The 21,303-nt window shown below is 49.7% G+C and overlaps 1 long non-coding RNA gene across 1 annotated transcript; it reads right to left on the reverse strand.

The window, feature by feature from the left end:
* Nucleotides 1-228: 228 nt before the first annotated feature.
* On the reverse strand, nucleotides 229-15,372 carry LOC118984227 (uncharacterized). The gene is made up of 3 exons (XR_005065884.1): nucleotides 15,132-15,372; nucleotides 2,180-2,273; nucleotides 229-495 (listed from the first exon to the last, which is right to left on the reverse strand). It is a non-coding gene; the product is annotated as an uncharacterized LOC118984227 (long non-coding RNA).
* Nucleotides 15,373-21,303: the final 5,931 nt, after the last annotated feature.

A 21,303-nucleotide genomic window follows, 5' to 3' on the forward strand; every position in this document is an offset into this window, starting at 1 on the left:
CTGTGACATTAAAACTTTTTATTTCCATGGTAGTAAGAAATTTAATTGCAAGGAATCTATGGATAGACACCATCTTTCCAGCAAAAATGTAGCTGCAAATGCTTCTTAGGGTTAAATTTGAAGAGTAATACTAAATAGAGTTGACCCAAGAAGAGGAGGAAGAAAGGAACCAAGTATCTGGGATATCTGTGTGTAGTGTTCTATTTTAGGTAGCGATTTTGAGTAATGAAGTAGATTGGGTTATTTAAGGTAGCTTAAACAAACAAACAAACAAAAAAGCTATTTACATGTTTCCTCCTTCTCCTTGCTCCGCTCTCCCCAGGGGAGGGGCGTTGCCTTTATCCCCGTGGCCGGGACAGCTCATCACCAAGTCCTTACTCTGTCCAGTAAGGAGAGGAGACAGGGTGTTCTTTCCCTTTAAGAGCACCACCAGAAGTTGCACACGCTTCTGCTCCTAGCTGGTTGGTTAGAGTTTAGTCACGAGGCCATTCTAACCTGCAAATGCAGATGGAAAATATAGTCTCTATTCTCTGTAGCCAAACGCCCAACTGTAAATCATGTAAGTCATGGGTTTTATTGCTGTAGAAGAAGAGAGAAGGGTTACCAGGATATATGACTGGAAGTCTCAGACACACACCATTTTCATGATGTCCTTACTTGTAGAAGGAAGGAGTTTGTCACATCATGTCATCCTAGATCATAAAGCCCAAGAAACTTCAGGGGGTCACCTGCTGTGGCCACCACTTTAGGTTTTAAAGGTGAAACTGCCTTTCACAGGCCTTAGAAGCCCTCAGGAGGCCATGCTTGCTTGCCGTCCTTGCCATCTCAGCACCTGCGACAGAACCTGCCTCGAGGGAGAGGTGCAGTAAAACTTGTTGATACACGTGCACACGTTTCTCAGGTTCATTTCCTCGCTGTGTGGGAATTTCTGGGTCTGGTCCATTAAAAGCACAAGTTGGAAATCATTTGGGGCCCCATTTGACAAGGAATGTTAGGAATCTTCTGAAGCGACTGAAAAAAAGCTCTTATAAAAGGGGGCAGAGAGAGAGAGAAACACCAACAATCTCCTACTCAGGGTGGACTTCGTGAAAAGCCCTGAGCAACTGTGGCCCCACTTCGCAACTTCCTGTGGTTTCAGGCCCTCTCATCCAAAAATGTCTCCCATTGGCCTGAAATCCTGCCACTTGTTCTTTCTCTTGCTTAGCTGAAGTTCCACAGAACATCCCTAGTTTCAGAGCGGGCACCGCCACCCATCAGGTCGCTGTCAGTTAGTACCACTGTTATCTACAGCAGCAAGCAGGGGCCTGAATACAGGAGCAATAAGAAGCCATTTTTTTAAAGATTTTATTTACTTACTTTTAGAGAGGGGGGAAGAGAGGGAGAAAGAGAAAGAGAGAACCATCAATGTGTGGTCACCTCTCGCACGCCCCCCACTACGGACCTGGCCCACAACCCAGGCATGTGCCCTGACTGGGAATTGAACCGGGGACCCTTTGGTTCGGCAGGTCAGCACTGAGTTTATTGAGCCGCACCCGCCAGGGCAAGAAGCCTTTTTTTTTTTAATTGTAGGGAGGAGCTTCTAGAAACAACAGACCAGACTGAGGGGAGAAAGTGAACAGACCAGCCCAGCCAAGAGGCAGCCTGAGCATACCGGGCACGAGGGAGTCCGGGGAATGGACCAGAGACCCAGGCTCACAGCTACCATCCCCCTAACTTCCCAGGTGGTAGCAGGTGCTAGAGAAATACTTGTAGAAGAGGTCAGTGGGGTACAATATTTATTCAGTTAACTTATTTAATAAACACTTATATCATGCTTACTATGTGCCAGGCACCATTCTAAGTGCTTAACAAATATTACCTTTAATTTCACCGGCCAAAGGCCTTGTCGAAAGCCAGAGCTTGAGAGCCATGTCCACTCGTTTCTGCCTGTGTGACCTTGAAGTACTGATTCATGCCTTCTGAGGCTCATCTTTATCTCCTATAGAAGGGGTACCGTAATGAAAGTACCTCAGAGTTATGGTGAAGACCTATAAAGCTAAGAGCTATAAAGTTACTTTATAGACTGAAATCTTTAGCCAAGCATAACTAATACTGTAAGTAAGCCTAGGACTGGCTTAGCCTGTAGAGCCAATAATAACACCAAAAATCATCCACATGGTACGTATCATCGATTACCTACCTCGTGGGCTTTGGAATTGGGTGACTTCGTGCAGGTCTCTCAGTTGCATGGCTTTAGGCAAGCTGCGTTATTCTCGGTGGTTCTGTGTTCCCCTCTGTAAAAACAGGGGTAATAATACTATCTGCTTCATAGAGTTGCTGTGAAAACTTTAAAAAGATGATAAAAATAAGGTGCTTAGGACAACAGCCTAGAGCAGGGATGTCACATTTATTGTCACCAGGGACCACATCAGCCTCATGGTTGCCTTCAAAGGGCCAGATGTAACTTCAGGACTGTATAAATGTAACTACTCCTTAAGGAGGGGCAAAGACCTTGGCGCTGCCACTGGGTAGAAACAAGGTGCTGGGCGGGATAAAACAAGGTGGAGGGTCGGATCTGTGTTTGCCACCTGTGGCCTAGAGTAATATACCATAAATGGTACATGCCTCTCTGCTCTTGTAAGCCTCATTACAAAGTAGGTAATTGTTGTTATTGTCCTTATTTTGCAGAGAAGGAAGTAGAGACACAGAGAGGTTAGGTCACTTGCCTGATGCCACATATCTAGGGAACAATAAAGCTGGGGTTCCTAGACAGGCCTCTCTGACTTGGGCATCTTTGTGGCTGCCTAAGCGAAGATTCATACCATCCGTAATGACATACCAGAACCATGGAAGAAATTCCTGAGCAAAAGAAAGAATTACAAAGCTAGAAAAGAGATAACAAGTACCCAACTTCTCTGTAAATGCTAAGTTGTTGCGAAAGGGAAACACAGTCCATCCACATGGATGCGGGGACTGGAGAGGCCCCCAGAAGCCATCTGCTCCCAGCTCCTGCCCAACGCGGGCACGGCACAGCTGGTGCACTGCAGCCAGACCTGTGCCCTCGCTCCCCTGGGCCCTGACCCAAACCCTGCCATGCTGTATGTGGGTGCTAGTCAATGGAGTGTGAGTGGAAGGCAGGTGTCCCTCTGCCAGGCACAGCCTGGAGCCCCCTCTGTGACCTGAAAAGCCACAGTTGGAAATGATGGAGCCGCCAGATGAAAGGGGCCCGAGTTCCTGAAGCGCTTCCTCTCGAAGAGCTGCCCGCCCATCAAACCCAGCCAGCTAAGACCACATGAGCTACGATAACTCTCTTTGACGACTGAACCGTTGTATAGTTCGGGTCTGTTTGTCCCAGCAGCGGCCATAACTAGCCAGTGCAGGGAGGGGGAGGGAGGGCTTTCTAATGTCCCTGACCATTGGCCACGCAACCTGCTTGAATGTTTTCAGTGGTGGGGAATTTATTTTCTCCTGAAGTATCCACTGGCTTTTCATCCATTCCATCACCAGCTGTTTACTGTGTGCCAGGCCCCACACTAGGCACTGAAGAAGCGAGAATGAACCAGACACAGAGGCCTCTGCCCTCGTGAAGGGTGTTGCTCAGACTGGTTAGTAGAAAGTGAACAAGTGAGCGGCAGTACGCACAGTGTTTATTGGCTTTAATAAGTAAGTTTAAAAAAATAAGCAGACTGATGGCACAGAGAAACGAGGATGGGGGGAGCAGCCGACTTAGCTGGGGGAGTGTGGAAGGAGTTCGTGGAAGCCTTCTCTGAGGAGGTCACGACATCAGCACAGTTGGCAGACAACTCTGTAAAAAAAAAAAAAAAACCAGTTGTGTTTGTTGTTGTTCTGCTTGTATTAACAGAAAAATGTGTCTTCTTTAGCTCTGCCTCCAGTCCTAATTGTAGCATCTGAGGTCCCGGAGAAGTCTGTTTTTCAGTTGACAGCTTCTCCAGCATCCCACTTGTGCAGACAGCTGTCACATCTCTCCTGTCCCCCAGAGTCCCATCCCCACCCCAAGCAGCCCACAGGGTGTAGTGGCCCAGGCACCTGCCCGAGTACACGCTGCAGGTATTAGAAACAGCAAGTAGCTGGTACCAAGGATCCAGGTAAACAAGGGGATCCCATGCAGAGGCTGTGTGGCCACCCCTAGCACCTCGGGGATAATTGGTCCCACTCCGTGACGTGGCTTGCTCCTCTCCCTAGGGCTGCTCGCTGGCTGCTGGCTCCCATCGGACGCTGATTCCTGACACTGTGAGGGAGCAACGGGGTTAGGGCCTTCGGGGGCTCCCAATGGAGCCTCTCTTCTCTCTCTCTCCAAAAATTTATGTTAAAACCATGTCCCTCGCCCCTGGTTTGAACACCAGAACAAACTTCCCTATCCCCAGCGTTGGCCCCAAACCGCAGGCATTTGGCTGGAGAGCCAAGGAGGCAGCGGGAAGAGCTGCTTGGAGTTGGGCTACTCCAGATTCCTGCCAAGTGTCACTCAGGAGGCAGGGAGGCCGAGTTGTACAGAGGCCCAGCCTCCCCCTCCTCAGAATTACCCAGATCAAGGCTGCCCTGCCCCTGCGAAAGCTCTCAGGAGGCAGGGGCTTATGCAAGCTCCGGGGGGCCCCTGGGCTAGCCGACAGCCCCTGTAACAGCCGCCGGCTCAGGGGCTGAACTGAGGCCTTTGACCCCAACATGGTGCCCACGGGTGCTTTTCTTGCTTGGTTTGGAAATAAAAACTGCTGCTACTTGTTTTCTCACCCTTTCCACGAAGATCACTTGGGGCAAGTGTAAGTCGAGGCTTCCAGAAGGTGTGGCGTTATCAGAAAAGCAAACAGTAGTACGATAAACACAGGACACACTCTGACCAGCTCCTTCTGTGTTAGAGTAGAGAGCCATACCACCTGTAAAGCTGGCCTTCCATGGTCTTTACACACCTTGTCCACTCCCTGGGGTCTTCTCCAATCAGTCTGACCTGTAGATATGGGTCCCCTGACTCATGGCTGGTCCTCCTTGCCCCCCTGCACACCCCTGCACACCCCTGCACTCAGGTGAGGGAGTGAGGCACCTAGGGAGCAAAATTTAAGGAAGTGCTCCCTCTCCAGGTCATACAAGTTCAGGGTCATCTCTGAGAGTGCCTCCTTAAATGTGGCTCCCTCGACAACTCCCTCACCTCACCTATTCCTGGCCCTGCACTTGCCACCCAAACTGCTTTCCATGAGGTTCCCTGAGGAAACATTTTATTTCCTTGCTCTCCCTGATCCCCCGTCCACTGGAAAGATCTGCAGATGGCTTTATACTCCTATGTAAAATATCGAATCCAGCTTGGAGAGACAGAAGTGTTTTCTTTGTTTTATTTTGTTTAGGGGTCAGATAGTACTTTGACTTTTGTTGTTGCTGTCGTTGCCAATGTTTAAAATTCAGAAGAGCTCAGATTTTAAAAAAATGTTCTGCTTTGTCTTGAAAACACAGACGATATGACCCCTCTGGCTGGAGCCGGCCATGCTGCTCCTTTAGGCCCATGGGCACAGCCTGGGCTCTCCAGAACCTACTGTCCCACTGTGCCAGCTCACCGTTTTCATTACCTGCTCAGCCCCCTAGGCATTTGAAGTTGCCACCTTTGGTCTAAGGACAGATTATGTCTAGATATAAAGTGCAGTTTCTGGCAGCAGTGGCTGGCCAGCAGGGGGTACTGGGCCAGGGAGCCGGGGGAGGAGAATTCCTGATGTCCTTCGAATCAGGCCACGAAGGCCCTGTTCCACCAGCCAGGGTGCATGAAGAATTGACACCTGCAGCTTGGGAGAAGAAACATGTTATGTGACGACATGAGAAGGGCTGCGGGGCCACACAGACTGACCCTGAATGAGGGTCAGGAGGCCTGCCTGCGTAGCCCACGTCTACCCCTGTAGTTGTGTTGAATACACCTCCGCCTGAGCTCCTCACCCCTTATTAAGGAGAGTTGAGCTGGGTTATTTTTAAGGTCCCTTCCAGCTCTTAGTCTCTTGAATTGAGCGCTTGCTATTCTTAGGTGGAATTATTCTAGTAAAAGAGTCTCAGAACATTGTTCGAGCTTAGCTTAGAAGTGCAATTGAGCAAACATCAGAAACGACATTTCATTGATAGCATGGAATTTTGTAACTTTCTCGGCTCCCTACTTACCCTTTTATAATTTCTCTGATTCTGCTGAGTATATACACTTACAGGAGCTCAAACAATAGCCTGACTCAACGATTTCTTTCCTTAACAATCACTTGTCTGCTTGAGAATTCGCTAGGCTTGAAAAATAGTTTGCTAAAGACAGTCTCTGTTTTTAAAATACCCGAGGAAAAGAAAGCTTCCTGTCCACACTGGGGTTGGCAACCATAGTGGAACCCAGTGCGACCAGCATCAGCAAATATCTGGGCAGCACTCTGCTCTGTGCGAGCTGTGGACCAGGAACTACAATCAGAGTAAAGCCCAGTCCTTGTCCTCAAGGAGTTTCCAGTTGGGCAGGGGGGTTAGCACAGTGCCTCCGGAACCCAAATGCAGGACAGAGTAAGATAAAAGTCTACCTGACTTACAAGGTGCCAGGAGGAGTCCGAAAAAGCAAGTAGTTACATAGGCCAAAGGACAAAGACGATGAGGATGTGCAGAAAGGAATTTGGGCCCCGGTCATTCCTTCGTCTACGGAGGATAAAGGCTTCCTGCTGCCGCCCTCCCCTGCGACACCTGGGATGTAGAGGTCACAAGAGGGGGCGGAGTCCTGCTGTCACGGTGCTTACTTTCTAGGGAGGGACAGACAAGTACGCCAGTGCCCCCAACCTTTTCACATACTGTTGAGTGCTGTGAAGGTACTAAATGACTGATCATCAGGGCGGCAACTACGAGTTGGACAGGGAAAGCTTCTCTGAGGAAGCTCCAGTCAGGCTGTCATGAGATCGCCTGGGAACAGCGCCCCAAGTCATGTCCAGACATTGCACAAGGCCAGATATCCCTACGGGGAGGGACCAGTGCCCCCAGTCCGGGACTGATGTGGACCACACGACAGCTGATACCATCAGGCCACTGGAGCTAATTCTTTCTTAACCCAAGAATCTGATGTCTAAAATGGTTTTAGCCACCAAACCAGGGGCAGCATGAATTGCTCCCCTACAGAGAAAAGACAAATGCCCTCTTGCAAAATGTCGTTTTCCCTCCATATTCTCTGGCATACCAGACTTCCTCCCCAACTACTTTAGTAAGTAGTGAGGGGGCAGGAGTGATGAAGCCTGGTAGTAAGTGGAATATTTCATTCCAGGGCTCTTCATTCCCAGACAAAGGGTGGGGCAGTAGCTCCTATTTGCTCTTTTTAATGCCAGGACCAGCCTCCTATAACCCTGACTTGGACACGGCAGCTTCAGGAATTTATTCAAGCCTCCCCATTGTTTAAGGCACAGTCTTCATAGCTAAGTTTATCTGTTTTTATTTTTTATTGTGTTTTTTAAGGATAACAAGAGGAGAAAATAAAGTGTGATTTGATTCAACAGATATATTCCATGTACCTCCCTTGTCTCCATTAGACCAGCGTTTCCGATGGGCACCAGCCAAGACACAGTGCACTTGGGGACAGCCAGTCCCAGGTCTGGGCCCAATAAGGGGCCAAGCCACAGGGCAAGACTGAGGCCACATCTCTTCTTGAACACCAGGCTAAGGAATTTTACTGTGTCTCATAGGGTACAGACAATAGGGAGCCATGGACGACTCTGAAGCAGGAAGTGTCACTCATTCAATATCTGAGTGGCTTCGGGGTTCATATGCACCTTCAGCAGAGCTGACCCCCAACCCCCAGGCCCTGCATTTCAACTCAGCTCTGTTTCTTCACTGTTTGCCACAATCCAGCGCAAGGGGCCCAGAGGTGGGAGCCAGGAGGAAGACAAGCAATGGCTTCGTTGCTCAGGACAGACTCTTATCCCCAAAGGGTCACAGGGCCTTGCCTCTGAGGGAGGGGATGATGAGCTTCGGCATGACCCAGAAAACAGATACAGCCTTGGCAGCACTTGAGAGCATTTGGGAAACTTCTTACCATATTTTGTTTTGCTCTGTTCTGTTCACAGGCCCTTAGAAGAAGCTGCAGAAGTAGCCTCTGGGGGCTCGGATCCCCCATCATTCTCCAGCTGCCATGAGCTGCCCAGGGCCTTTCCTGACCTGGCACCGCCCACAGCCCTTCATCCGTGTGGTGGTCTTTCCGGAACTGAGCCTACCTACCACAGAGGGAGCAGCGGTCACCAGGTCAGCTCCAGGCAGCAGTGAAGAATGACTACAGGCTATGAATACCCACCACCACAGTCATACCTGTGAGTGAGCCGGATGCCAAGATCAATGGGTGTATCCTATCATCTAGTGGCCAGAACAGCCTAACGAAGTAGGTACCATTACTTTCTTTGTTAAGTAGACTGAGGCACAGAGAGCAACTTTCCCAGCCACGCAGCTAGTGTTTGGCAGAACCTAGCTTTGACCTGGTTCTGACTCCAAAGCCAGATCATTGGCTCCCGAATCTCCCATTTCTCAACACTTCCTTTAGGCACTGCCCCTTCCTCTGCCCGCCAGCCACCCATTGCCTGGCTCCCGACTTTCCTCAGGTCACATCCAGTTCTTCCAAAGCACAGCATATTTTTCAGGACATGGTGGAGTCTCAGCTCCGCCATGAATTGGTTCTATGACCCGGGAAAAGTCGTTTCATCCACCTGGGCCTTAGTTTTCTCATTGGTACAGTGGGGGTGCCCTGACCATCCCAGAGTCAGTACAGGGACGAAATCACTTCGTGTCCCCCAACCCCCCAATAACCTGTGATGGGTACAGAATCAGAAGGTCTTACCCTGATGGTGCAGGGACGACGGGCAGAGTCAGAGGCTTGAGCCCTGCTGTGAGCACCCAGGAGGCCGCCACAAACAGTTTTGAGGGAGAGGCGTCTGCACCGGGGTACCTGCTAACTTTGCTGGCAAAGCTCACTCTAGGCTTTTTCTCCAGAGAAAGGTTGCATTCCACAGTCAGGCAGCCCCACACAAGGGAACAGCCCTGCCCAGAGACATTCACTGGAGAAGTGAACAGGGAAGGGGCTCTGTTTGTTTATAAAAGATTTGTTGCTGAGGCGAGCAACAAACGTGAGGAGGGGAGCGTGCAGGCTCTGTGCTCTCAGCTGGTAAACAGAAGCAAGCAGTTTTGGATCCCTTGGATCCAGACTAGGTCAAGTGCCAACCCCTGAACCGATCACCAGAGTCTGGGTAAGAAGATGAGCCACCTGGCTCGATCTAATCGAAGTCCTCTCTGGAGCTGGGGATGGGATGACTCACCCAGACCACTTGGCTTGGAAACTCTTCATTCTGTTGAGAAATGAGGTTTGCCCTAACTGGTGTGGCTCATTTGGTTGGGTATCATCCGGCAAAGCAAAAGGTCGCCAGTTCAATGCCCAGTTGGGGCACATGACTGGGTTATGTGTTTGGTCCCCAGTCAGGCTGTGTTCGGAAGGCAACCAATTGATTCTCTCACATCAATATTTCTCTCCCTCTCTTTCACTCTCTCCCTTCCCCTCTCTCTAAAAATAAATAAATAAAATCTTTTTTTAAATGAGAAGGTAGGAATAGTTGTTTGAAGAGCAGTCAATGAATGTCCAAGGTAACATCACAGATCTGTATTTATTGACCAAGGAAGATGATCACAATGTGTCTAGTAAAATCCCCATCAACAGAGTTCACATGTATGCATGTGTACGTGTATGTGTATAAACATATATCTTAGTGGCCATGACTGGTGGATAGGATAATGGGTGGCTATGTACTTTTGTTTATTCGTTTGTTTTCTGGTGATCTAAAAAGCTTTTATGTAATAAAAAGTATAATACTTAATGTAAAGTTTCCAATCAGGGACAAGTCTAAGATCCTATAGATTTTTGAAGCATAATCCCCAGCCATGCCATTCTTTACTCCCAACACGCAGTAGTCTCACCTCCTAGGACCCAAGGCTGACCTTAGCTCCTGCCGCCCAGTGGACCCCTAGGGAAAGGAGGGGCTGAGCCAGTGCAAGAAACTTACATTTGCTTAGACACCCCTAAAGAATCACAGAACCAGGATCTCTTGCTCAGAATAGAAAATAGTCTATTTTCATTCATACGCAATTCTAATTTGTATTGGTTGTTTTCCCCTGTCCTCTCCTCTCCCCAAGTCCTCCATCAGCTCCCATGACCTCATCGTGATATTTAGTGTAATAGTTTTTTCCCACAGGTCATCAGCTTCTAAAATAAATATATTTCCATCAGCGGAAGTTGCAGAGTCACCAAAATTATTATACCTCAGTTCAGAGTCACAAGCTCATTAAAGACTGATTATTGTGCTTTTCCAAAAAGAATGGCAGTAGAAGGAGCAAGATGATGCTTTTGCATTTAACTAGGGAGAGAGATGCACAGGCAGATTCACATAAAAGGCAGCAGCCTTTGGAGGAGGTAGCTGAGATGGTTAATAGGTAAGAAAATGAGGGAACAACAACAACAGAAGTCTTGCTTGATAAGCATTTCATTGGCCTCTGAATTTCCCTGGAAGACTCAAACAGCAGTGAGACAGTTTAGTCAAAAGGGAAAAAATTCAAGAACAGAAGTCAGGAATTCTAGATCCCATACTGCATCTTATTCCAGGAGGGACCTTGTCCACCTCCCTGGACCTTTGAAGTTGAATAAAATCAGAGATGGCAAATGACTGACACTGCTCCACTACCCCCCTCTTCATCCTCCTGGTGGCCATCACTAACCCTTTCCCAGTGAGCCCAGATGCGGCCTGAGAACTGGCGCCGTGCTCCAAGCAGCTATTTGCCACTTATCGGTGAACGCAAGAGGCTGTCTGATTTCCCTGGGCTAACAATTTCTAAAATGCCCATGAAATCCTGACTCTGGCTTCCCTTTGTTGACCCAGGCTTACTTCATTTGCTGAATGCTCACCGCTGGCATTTAATAATCAGTCAAAACATTATTACCATCATTCAGAAAAACAACTGAGAGTCATAAGTGCTTACCATGAGAGGAGATTAAAACAATGGCAACACATCTGACTCTGCATGTCAGAGGAATTGTCATGTGCAAGAGACAGGAAAATCTGTGTAACCCCGAGATGGAACTGGGGTGATTCAAGACCTTGGGCTGCCCCATACACACGTATTTCTCTACCTCTGGATGTATTTCCAGCAAAGTAGGCTCAGCAGTACTCCAGGGAGGCTGTAGAGCAGGGTCACAATTATGTGAGATGGACCCAGTGGAAGTGAGGTGACCAAGGAGCACATGTCCAGTCTGAAGGGGACAGGAGCCAGACGTTCCAAACAAGTGCAGCCCCGCGTTTATCTCCCCCTGCCCCCCCCGCCTCCAGCTGTCCTACCTCCTTCCACACGAACTCCCTCTTGTTGTCTCCCTGCTAAGCAACTAGCAGTGTCTGCCACAGATTCGAGTGTACATAACGAGAAGGTGGCATAAATACATAAACAAGGAGCCATTGGAACACAGAGCAAAGACAGGGATTTTGTGTGGTGGGGGTGATGGAGACCTCCTAGAGAAGATGGTGCTGGCTCCAGACTCTGAAGGGGCTTGGAGTCCAACAAGCAAAGACAACAAGGCAAAGGCCCCCCACCCCAGGCAGGAAAATAGCACAGGCAACAGCATGGGGATAAGGAAATGTGGGAGCAGAGGGCCTTTTCTTTTCTTCGCAAAGAAAAGAGCGATACAGCTGGAAACATGGGTCCCACTCAGATCATGAAGGTGCTCGGATGCTCCACCAAGGAAGCTGGATTTCATGATGTGGTTTAGGGCATTAACGCTGCACCCACCCCTCAGCTTTCCCAGAGCAACCCTCCTGGCCTCTCGCCTCATTCCTCCCCAGAGGAGAATGGGAAAGAGGCAAAACTCATCTGATTCTGTCACCCGCTACTTAATCTCATCCCAACTGGTTCAGAAGGACTATGAACCACACCACTCCCTGGGATGGGCTTATTCAAATTATGTGGTCAGTCAACAAACTGAGGACCCATAATGTGTCCTGGGGACAAAATGAGGGACAGAGCAAACTATGTCCTGCTCTCTTATTGCTTCCAATCTACTGGAGGATATAGATGGTAACTAAGTCAATAAATGACAAAATAATTACAAACTATAAGAGCAATAAAATAAACAATTATGGTGCTGAGATATAGAATGGGGGAGGTGGCAGTGATCAGAAGACCTACAGTAGACATGATAGTCAAAGAAAGCCCTCTGAGGATGTAATGTTTAAACAGAGGACAGAAGAGTACAAAGGAACCAGCCAGGTGAAATGAGGGTGGAGGGAGGAGATTTGCAGAAAAAAAGGATGGCATGAGCAAAGGCCCTGGGGCAGGAAAGTGCCAGGTCAGAAAAAAACTGAAACTGGACCCAGGTAGCCAGGATATCAGTGGAGCAAAGACAGTGATTCTCACAGAAACTGGTATTGACCGACTGACACGTGGAACAAATCTACTTGAAATATAACCTGCTGGCCCTCCTATGTATGTATTTCCCATACAGCCTATGGGAAATAACTTCCCAAGTATAATGAATACCTCTGTGAAGCCAAAAGGCATCTCCATGGCCAAAAAGAAGGGGCAGACAAGCTTGACTATATTGTGGGGCAGAGGGTGGTGATGGGAAAACAATGGTGTTCCTGTTGGGAAATACACCTTCGAGGAGAAAAGGGTGTATCCTTTCAGTTTCTTCATAAGTCCATCTGCTTTCTCAGCCAAACATGCCACATCCCAGGATCTTCAAGATACCACGTGTTAGCATCTTTTATGAATTTCCACTAGAATAACAGTGCTCAGTGGGTAGCTTTTCAGGAGGGAAGGGGGAAAATTTTTTTAAAGAATAGTAAAAGTTTCCGTGCCAATCAGAAGGGAGAATGGTGGAAGAATCACAAGTCCCTGGCAGTTTCTCCAAACCAAGTAGTGAATATGACCAAGAGGAGAGAATTAAGCAAACATTCCTTATAAAAGCAAGCTGGTGCTCCAAAAGCATCGATTAGGAGCACTGAGGCTCTTGCTTCATGTATAGAAACTGAGCTCATCTCAAAGATTTGGGTTCAGTAAGAGGGGGAAGGGCCCAGAGATCGTCTTTCTCCCCAGGACCATGTGTCTCTGCTGTCACGGAAAAACACTGCCCGACTTGGACTCGGGGAGAGAAGGCAACGGAGCCAGAAGAAAGTCAGGGACAGAGACTCCTCGGGAAGTCTGCGCAACTCCGGACTGTGTTGCTGTGCAGCTGGAGACGCACCTGCCTCAGCCTGGGGTTCTTCGCTACTTTTTGCCTGTGATCACTCGTCACCCTCCGCACCATCCTCAACTCCTGGCGGTGCTCCCACTCTGCCCAGCCCTGAGTATCCATATGTCCAACTCTCTGCCATGCCCATTGTGGCTTGACAAGAAAACACAAACAAGGCTTTTAGGCCATGAATCTCCAGCCCCCTCCGCTGACCTGACTAAAGCCAACACTTCCACCTATTCAGGGAACCAACCCCATTTCTCCTCTCCTACCCAGGAACATGGCTGACATCTCTGTCCCCATGCTCTCCCCCATGAACGTTCAGTCCTCCATTGGATCATCCCCTAGGCCTATGGACTTGCTGTAGCATCTCTCATCACCTTGGCACCCACAGCCCCTCCAGCCACCACCCCTGTTCCTCTGTTGCCCTCCTTTGCTCTCCTTTGTCCAGCAACCCTCCTTGACTAAGTTGTTTCTACCAGCCACCTTCAACCCCTCCCCCTGCGCCATCTCTGTCATCCTCTTCAGCCAGGCTTCCAGCCATCCACTCTACAGAAACTCAGTCCTCTAGGATCCCTAGCCCCTCCTAATACCATTGCACTGGGGGTTAGGGTTTCAAAATAAGAATTGGGAGGGTGAAACAAACATTCAGGCCATAACATACAAGAATGTAAGCATCCAGGTGTATCCCCAGCCACACCTCAAAATAGGCAAAATTAGTTTGCAAGTTTCCAGTCCCATAATCATCATGTACCCACCATGGACCTACTGGGTGCTCAGGTGGAAGTCAGGCCCAGACCCCCTCCCACACAGTCAGACTAAGAGCCTGGCCTGTTGTGCCTATAGAGTGATTTGAGAAGACTTCTCTTGATAAGTGTTCTTTTAAAAAAGGTACATACCCTGTGTACACTGTGCACTGTTTTTCTTCCTCCTCAAGTGGTCATGAAGTGTATAAAGTTCTAAACCCTAGGATAGAAAAACCTGCTCAACTTGGTTTAACCCAATGCTTCCCCAATTTATTTGCCCATAGAATCCCCATTTTGCAGAGTGCCTATTTGCATCCTACAAATGTGTGTTCCAAGGTACAACCTTAGATAAACAATACCCCACCCTGATGCTTCCACCTCACCCCAGTCAGCCCAGTCCTAAGCGGTGGGTTCTCCAAGGGGGGTCATAGCTAGGCCTGGGGTCCTCCTTTCCCCTGGTCCCCTTCCTTCTCTTCTCCCAGCCTAGTGTCTTTGTCTGGGCTCCAGGGATCCTGGCGGGGAAAGACTGGCTGTCGATCTAGCACCAGGCCTAGGTAAGCGGATTTCATGTTCACCAGGAAGTTGCTCCCTGGAGCAGCCCCGAAAACGGGGCTATTTTGGTCCAGGCAGGCGATAAATCTCCACACGGAGACAGCTGCCCACTCCTCCTCCTGTCAGGCTGCCCTGTGAGATGTTCTCACTCTCCGCCGTCCCCTGCTGCTCTTCTCGAATGTCACCCTAGCTCTGCAGTGTTGGAACAGAGCCGGGCTTACACAACTTGCCGGGATAGTGCATGCTGCCTCCCTGCCCCTTTGGACTTCCTTTCTGCCCAGAGTTACAAGAATCCAGAAGTAGAAGGAGCTCATCTCTCGAGTGCATTGAACAGTTGAGGGAACAGACGTAGAAAAGCTCAAAGTCAGTAATTAAAAGCAGTAGCCCAAGCTCGTGAGCCCCAGGTCCAGGCTGGTTTCCACCCTGTAATGAAGAGTCAGTAGTATCAGCGGGCTGGAAACCAGCTATGCCCTGTATAACTTTCTGTGGCATAAATATATACATACATATCTGTGAAGAATATATGTACATATCTATGCATATTCTTTTAAAAATTATCAGTTGGCTCATACTGAGTGCTCCTGCAGTTTGCTTTTGTTTTCTTCACTTACCAGTGTTTGGAACGTCTTCCTCCCCCTCGATCACAGTTCGCTTTCCATCCGTACGCAGTCCTGGTCTGCCCGCCGCGGCTTTGCCTTTCCACCAGCCTTGCTGAACACTGCAGTCAGAAGAATCTTTCTAATATGTAAGTCAGATCCTGTTACCTTCAGGCTCAGAAAACTCCAGTGGCCTCCTATTACTCTTAAGACAAAGGCCAAACTGATCTCTGAGGCCCCAGGTGACCTCGCTGCTCACTCCCTTCCCGGCCTTAGCTCGGCAGGCACTCAGGCTTCTTTCAGTTCCTTAAAGCCACCCAGCTCCTTCCCCAACCCCACGACGCACTCAGGGCCTTCTAGAATGCTTCCCCCTCTACTTGAAATGCCCCCACACATGCACACATACACATGCACACACACGCACGTATTTATGCATGCATGCATGTTCACATCTGCACACAGACACAAACCTCATCTAGTCTTTTAAGATTTTATTTACTTATTTTTAGAAAGAAGGGGAGGGAGAGGTAAAGAGAAGTAGAGGGACATCGATGTGAGAGAGAAACATCCATCAGTTGCCTCTCGTCCACTCCCCAGCCAGGGGCTGAACCTGTAACCCAGCCATGGGCCCTGACCAGGACTCAAACCAGAGACCTTTCACTGCACAGGACAGTGCCCAACCAGCTGAGCCGCACCATTCAGCAGGGCAAACCTCACCTGGTCTTCCAAGTTCTGCTCAGACACGGCTTCCTCTTTCTCCCGGTATCCCCTCCACTGCAGCCTCACTCCAGACTATATCAGATCTGTTACTATGAACCCTTATAGCAGCATCAGTTTGCCTTTAAGTCTCTATCCAGGTGTATATTTGCATATTAAATATTTGCATATTTGCATATTAAATATTAAATATTTGCTGGATTGTGCGATGAGCGCGTACCTCCCCCTGAGACTGTAAGGTCCATGGGGGCAGGGGCAGGCTTTGTACACCACTGCATCCTCCACACTTAACCCAGCACCTAACAAAGAGTAGACCCTCAGTTAATGTTGATGGACTGAATGAGTACATGGACAGGCCAAAGATTGAGTGCAAGTTGTACTGGAAATATTGCCCGGGGAAAAGATGAGTCTTTGCCCACGGTTAAGAAGGCAAGTACAAATTCCAGGCCTCAGATGCTATCTGACAGAAATAGCACCTTCTGTATATTTTTATTTAACATCACTTTACTTCCTACTCTGAGCCCTCAATCTGCCAGAGTGGATATGGAAGGGGAAAGTCTTTATTGGGAGTCCCTACTCCCTCCCACCCATGCACAGGAACACAGTACATTGATGGAATGCTCCAGAAACAGAAAAAATCATCGGCAACCTCCAGTCTATCATGGAAAGCACTGGTGTCTTCCAGGCCCACCCCTGAGTAGGGGTGTCCAATCTGTGGCCCAACACAAAAATCATAAATTTACTTTCAACGTCATGAGATTCTTTGTGATTACATGTCACAATGTATTTAATGTGTGGCCCAAACAACTCTTCTTCCAGTGTGGCGCAGAGACGCCCAAAGGTTGCACACCTGACAGCCCTACTTGCTCTCCGGCGCCCTCATGGGACACAGCCCTCCTCCACTGTGACCCAGGCCCCCAGGCACAGGGTCCTGCCTTCCCGGGGGAGGATCAGGCCCATCCTCATAAGGTCTTCTCATCTCCTCAGGGAGTTGCTGCAGGACCTCCACGCACAGCAGGAAGCCCCACTCTGAGAGTGTGCCTGGGAGACTCGTCCTCTGCTTGCTAATGTCCTCTGCCCCGACCCAGACGTCCTTCCCTTTCATTCCGGGGAAAACTGGCTCAGTCTCTCCCCTTCTCCTCCCCTAAGGACACCTAATGGCATCTCCTACCAAGATGCAGGTGATCTGTGGGCTGCAGGCTGCTCCTGCCGACAGGAATCCCTGCGGTAAGAAGCCCTAGAGGGCCAAGCTGCTTTCATAAAATGAGCATGGGAGAAGAGAATTGAGGAAGCTGAAAAACAAATTAATATTCCAATAAATCACCTTACCTCACAAGTCGCTTTNTCATCGGCAACCTCCAGTCTATCATGGAAAGCACTGGTGTCTTCCAGGCCCACCCCTGAGTAGGGTGTCCAATCTGTGGCCCAACACAAAAATCATAAATTTACTTTCAACGTTATGAGATTCTTTGTGATTACATGTCACAATGTATTTAATGTGTGGCCCAAACAACTCTTCTTCCAGTGTGGCGCAGAGACACCCAAAGGTTGCACACCTGACAGCCCTACTTGCTCTCCGGGCCCCTCATGGGACACAGCCCTCCTGCACTGTGACCCAGGCCCCCAGGCACAGGGTCCTGCCTTCCCGGGGGAGGATCAGGCCCATCCTCACAAGGTCTTCTCATCTCCTCAGGGAGTTGCTGCAGGACCTCCACGCACAGCAGGAAGCCCCACTCTGAGAGTGTGCCTGGGAGACACGTCCTCTGCTTGCTAATGTCCTCTGCCCCGACCCAGACCTCCTTCCCTTTCATTCTGGGGAAAACTGGCTCAGTCCCTCCCCTTCTCCTCCCCTAAGGACACCTAATGGCATCTCCTCCCAAGATGCAGGTGATCTGTGGGCCACAGGCTGCTCCTGCCGACAGGAATCCCTGCGGTAAGAAGCCCTAGAGGGCCAAGCTGCTTTCATAAAATGAGCATGGGAGAAGAGAATTGAGGAAGCTGAAAAACAAATTAATATTCCAATAAATCACCTTACCTCACAAGTCACTTTAATACCTTACACGCCCCCACTTCCTGTCTGAGCTGCTGCCAACTGCTATTTGCAAGAAAGCCCTCATCACTGGGGCTCAGACCTTATGTGGAGAGGGGGTGAGGATCTGAGGAAAGGGAGGAATTTGAAGAGGGACTGGGGGGAGGGGGCCAAAAATATTGACAGTCAGGAGGCGGGGCATCTGGTAGGTCACTTCCCAAAAGCCTGCACTGGCAGATTCTTCCCCCTCCCTCATAGGCACAGTGCCACCCCGCCCCCACGTCCTCCCTGTACTGCTGTAAGGCACTCTTCCGAGATCTCCACGGTAGAAATGCTTCCACCTCCCTGGAACTTCAGTTGGGTTTAGCCTGGGCAAGAGAAGAATGGTAGACTCAAGAAGAGGACTCTTGCAAAGGGAGGCGGGCCGGTAGGTGAAGCTAGCCCTTCCATATTAGACTGTGAGACAGAACAGGCCACAGGTCAGCTCCTTCACAACCACTCAGCCAGAAGGATCTGCTTGACCCCATGGAACAGGAAGGAGGTGGAGCTCCTGAAATGGCATAAATGTGCCCACCAGGGAAATCCTTTGGAGTAAGTTACGACCTCTGGGCAATTGGAAGACAGGCCGAGGGGTGGACTGGGAAACCATGGCCTGCAGATAAAACAGGTAGTCACACACCCTCAAGCCCGGGTGTCCTCATCTAAAAAGCCCCCACCTGAGCCCCGCTGTAACCTCTGGCGGCTCCCAACCACCCTAGGAAGACCTGCCCAGACCCCACTATGGCGCCAGCTCCTGGCGAACCACAGGAGGCCGGGATGACTTTTTTCCTAGCTGATCAGTAGCAGTCACCCAGGTGGCTCGCGCCTCAAAGGCAGAAATCCAGCCTGTAGTTCATCGGCACTGCTTTCTGCCAAGGGTCAGGGACAGGGACAGGCTCTGGCCTCCCACAGGTCCCCGCCTGCCACATGAGCCCAGACGCAGACTGTGGCCAGTGGAGCCACTGACTACACAGGACCTGAGGGTTAGTCCAAGATGTCATCCGAGGTGGAGTATCTCCTTACCACAGGCCCTCCTGGGCCGGAAATCTCCACCTGGATCCCAGTGGTGATAACCAAGGGCTGATAAGTGCCTCACCTCACCCCCCCTGGGTGGAGATAAGACTGCGGGGACCGAACACCAATGACTGTGTCAGCCCCCAGTGAATGCATGTTGAGTGACTGAACACCTGAGGGGACTGCGTGGCTTTGTATCCACAAACGACAGATTGTGTAGACTACACAGTTCAGAACGTGCTGTGGAGGACGCGAAAGTGTTTGGGGTGATCTTCTTATAGGATTACAGCCCAGGTGAAGACACCAATGAGTGACGTTCATCTGATCAACATTTACTGAGCACCTACCCTGTGCTTGTCACTGTGCTGGCACAATGTCTGTCACCATTTGGGGGCACACTCAAGGAGCTCACTCTCGTGAGTACGACAAGAAATTCAATGAGTAATTCACAGTAAAGTCCAGTGGATATTTCTGAGTGCTGTGAAATGCAAAATGAAGAGAACTTCACTGGAATGCGCTGTTCAGGGAGAGGCTTCCTGGAGAAGGCCGGGGACAGGAGAGAAGACAGGAGCTGTGCTACCAAAGCTCGGAGAACAGGCCATGGTAGACAGGCCAGCTCAGAAGCCAGTGCAGAAATTGAGACGTGACCAACATGTCATATTCAAACGCCACCTCCACTGCTTACCCTCGTTTGATCTTGGGCAACTTTCTCATGTGGAGCCTCGGTACCATCATCTGTGACTAGATGGTGGTAATAATGGTATTTATCTCAGGATGGTTAGGGGGGTTGGATGAGGTAAGTGATACAAGGAAAGATCTCAGCAGGACTGGTCTCCATGTTCAATAGTTAACATTATTGTTATTGTTATCCTAAGAGCTTGGCTGAGGCTGGAGCCAGGGAAATTATAACAATAGGCCGAGTCCAGGCCATCCTGATGGAACAGAGTCATGGGATTAGTGACAGGCCGTGTCTAGGCATCAAGGAAGAGAAAGAACTGGCAATGACTCCCTCATTGCTGGTGAACAGTGTGGAAACTGCTCCGAGCCGTGAAGTAGGGTGTCGGAAGGCCTGTGCACCTCATGAGGTGGTGGTACAGAGCAAGGAAAAGGTGGGCGTGTGGGCCCTTTGGTCGAATTGTGAACCGCCACCAACCTGTGATTATCACTATCCTGAAGGTTCTAGCTTGAGAAACCAAAAGTTCATGTTTAGCATTGTATCCAACAAAGGAGATTCTAGATTTCTTTTTCTTTGCTTTTTATTTGCCTTTGGCTCTGAAGCTGTACTTTTCAAACGTGACTTTCTCTGCAAATCCCCTGGGAATCTCCATAACTGCCGTTTGATCCAGTGGGTCTAGGGTGGGGCCGTAGAGTCTGCAGTTCTAGCAAGCCCGTGGCTGATGGTGCTGCTGGCCCTCGGACCACACTTGGAGCAGCAGGTTCACTAGGGGACCGCACAGTGGCCACATGCCTCAGGCTGAGCTGACAACATAGCCTAAGGGGAGAGATAGGACCCTGTGAGAATGTTCCCGATCCATTGCTGTCAGGGTTCAACCTTTAGTGACAGTCACTCTATGGTGTTTGCTCAGTGTCCAGCTCTATCCTAAATGCCTGGCAAAAATTTATTCACTTAATCCCCATAACATCCAGTTGTGCCCCTATTTTACAGATAAGGAAACTAAGGCCCAGAGAGGTTAAATTACTTGCCCAAGTACACACAGCACAGAGTCTTTATACCTCCAACTCCAGAGCTGAGTCCAGAGCAGAGAATGATAAAATAATACATCCTGTGATCAGTTGTCCCTCCAAACCACAGAGCAGAAAAGCAGCTGCTGACATATCACCCACTGGCAAGGCCGGTTAGAGCAGAGCCACTCGGTGGCAGTGGGCTAGAGAGACAGTGTCAGATCTGCCCTGGGCCCTGTCCTGGCTGAGGTTCTTCTCCCTTCCGTGTTGTGAGCTCTGTAGGATCCGTCCAGTGATCTCTTCTTTTTGGAAGGTGTGGCTTTGAATCCTGACGCCACCACTTCCTAGTCACCTCGCTGCTCCAAGGCTCAGTTTTCTCCTCTGTAGCATGGGTGGGATAACAGTATTGACCCTGCTGAGTTCTCGAGAGGGTCAAAGGTGACTGGGCATGCTGAGCACGTAGCCCCGTGCCCTGTCCCCAGCATGGACTCTGTAACTGTAACCGGTATGATTATTAAGACAGTAGTAAGAACAGGCCCTTAGCTCATGTGCTGTGAATTCAGCCCACAACCACCTGGCCTCGTCTTCAGATGGGGCGGAAGTCACCCAGGGTCTCGTGGTGCCAGCGGCATGAAGAACTTGTACTTCTGGCAGGAAGTTCCAGGCCACTGCACCTGCCAGCCACATTCAACACTGCCTCTCCTA

Source organism: Sturnira hondurensis, unplaced genomic scaffold (genome assembly GCF_014824575.4).
Source record: "Sturnira hondurensis isolate 20B ecotype Veracruz unplaced genomic scaffold, ASM1482457v3 Scaffold0000022, whole genome shotgun sequence".
Taxonomy (NCBI): domain Eukaryota; kingdom Metazoa; phylum Chordata; class Mammalia; order Chiroptera; family Phyllostomidae; genus Sturnira; species Sturnira hondurensis.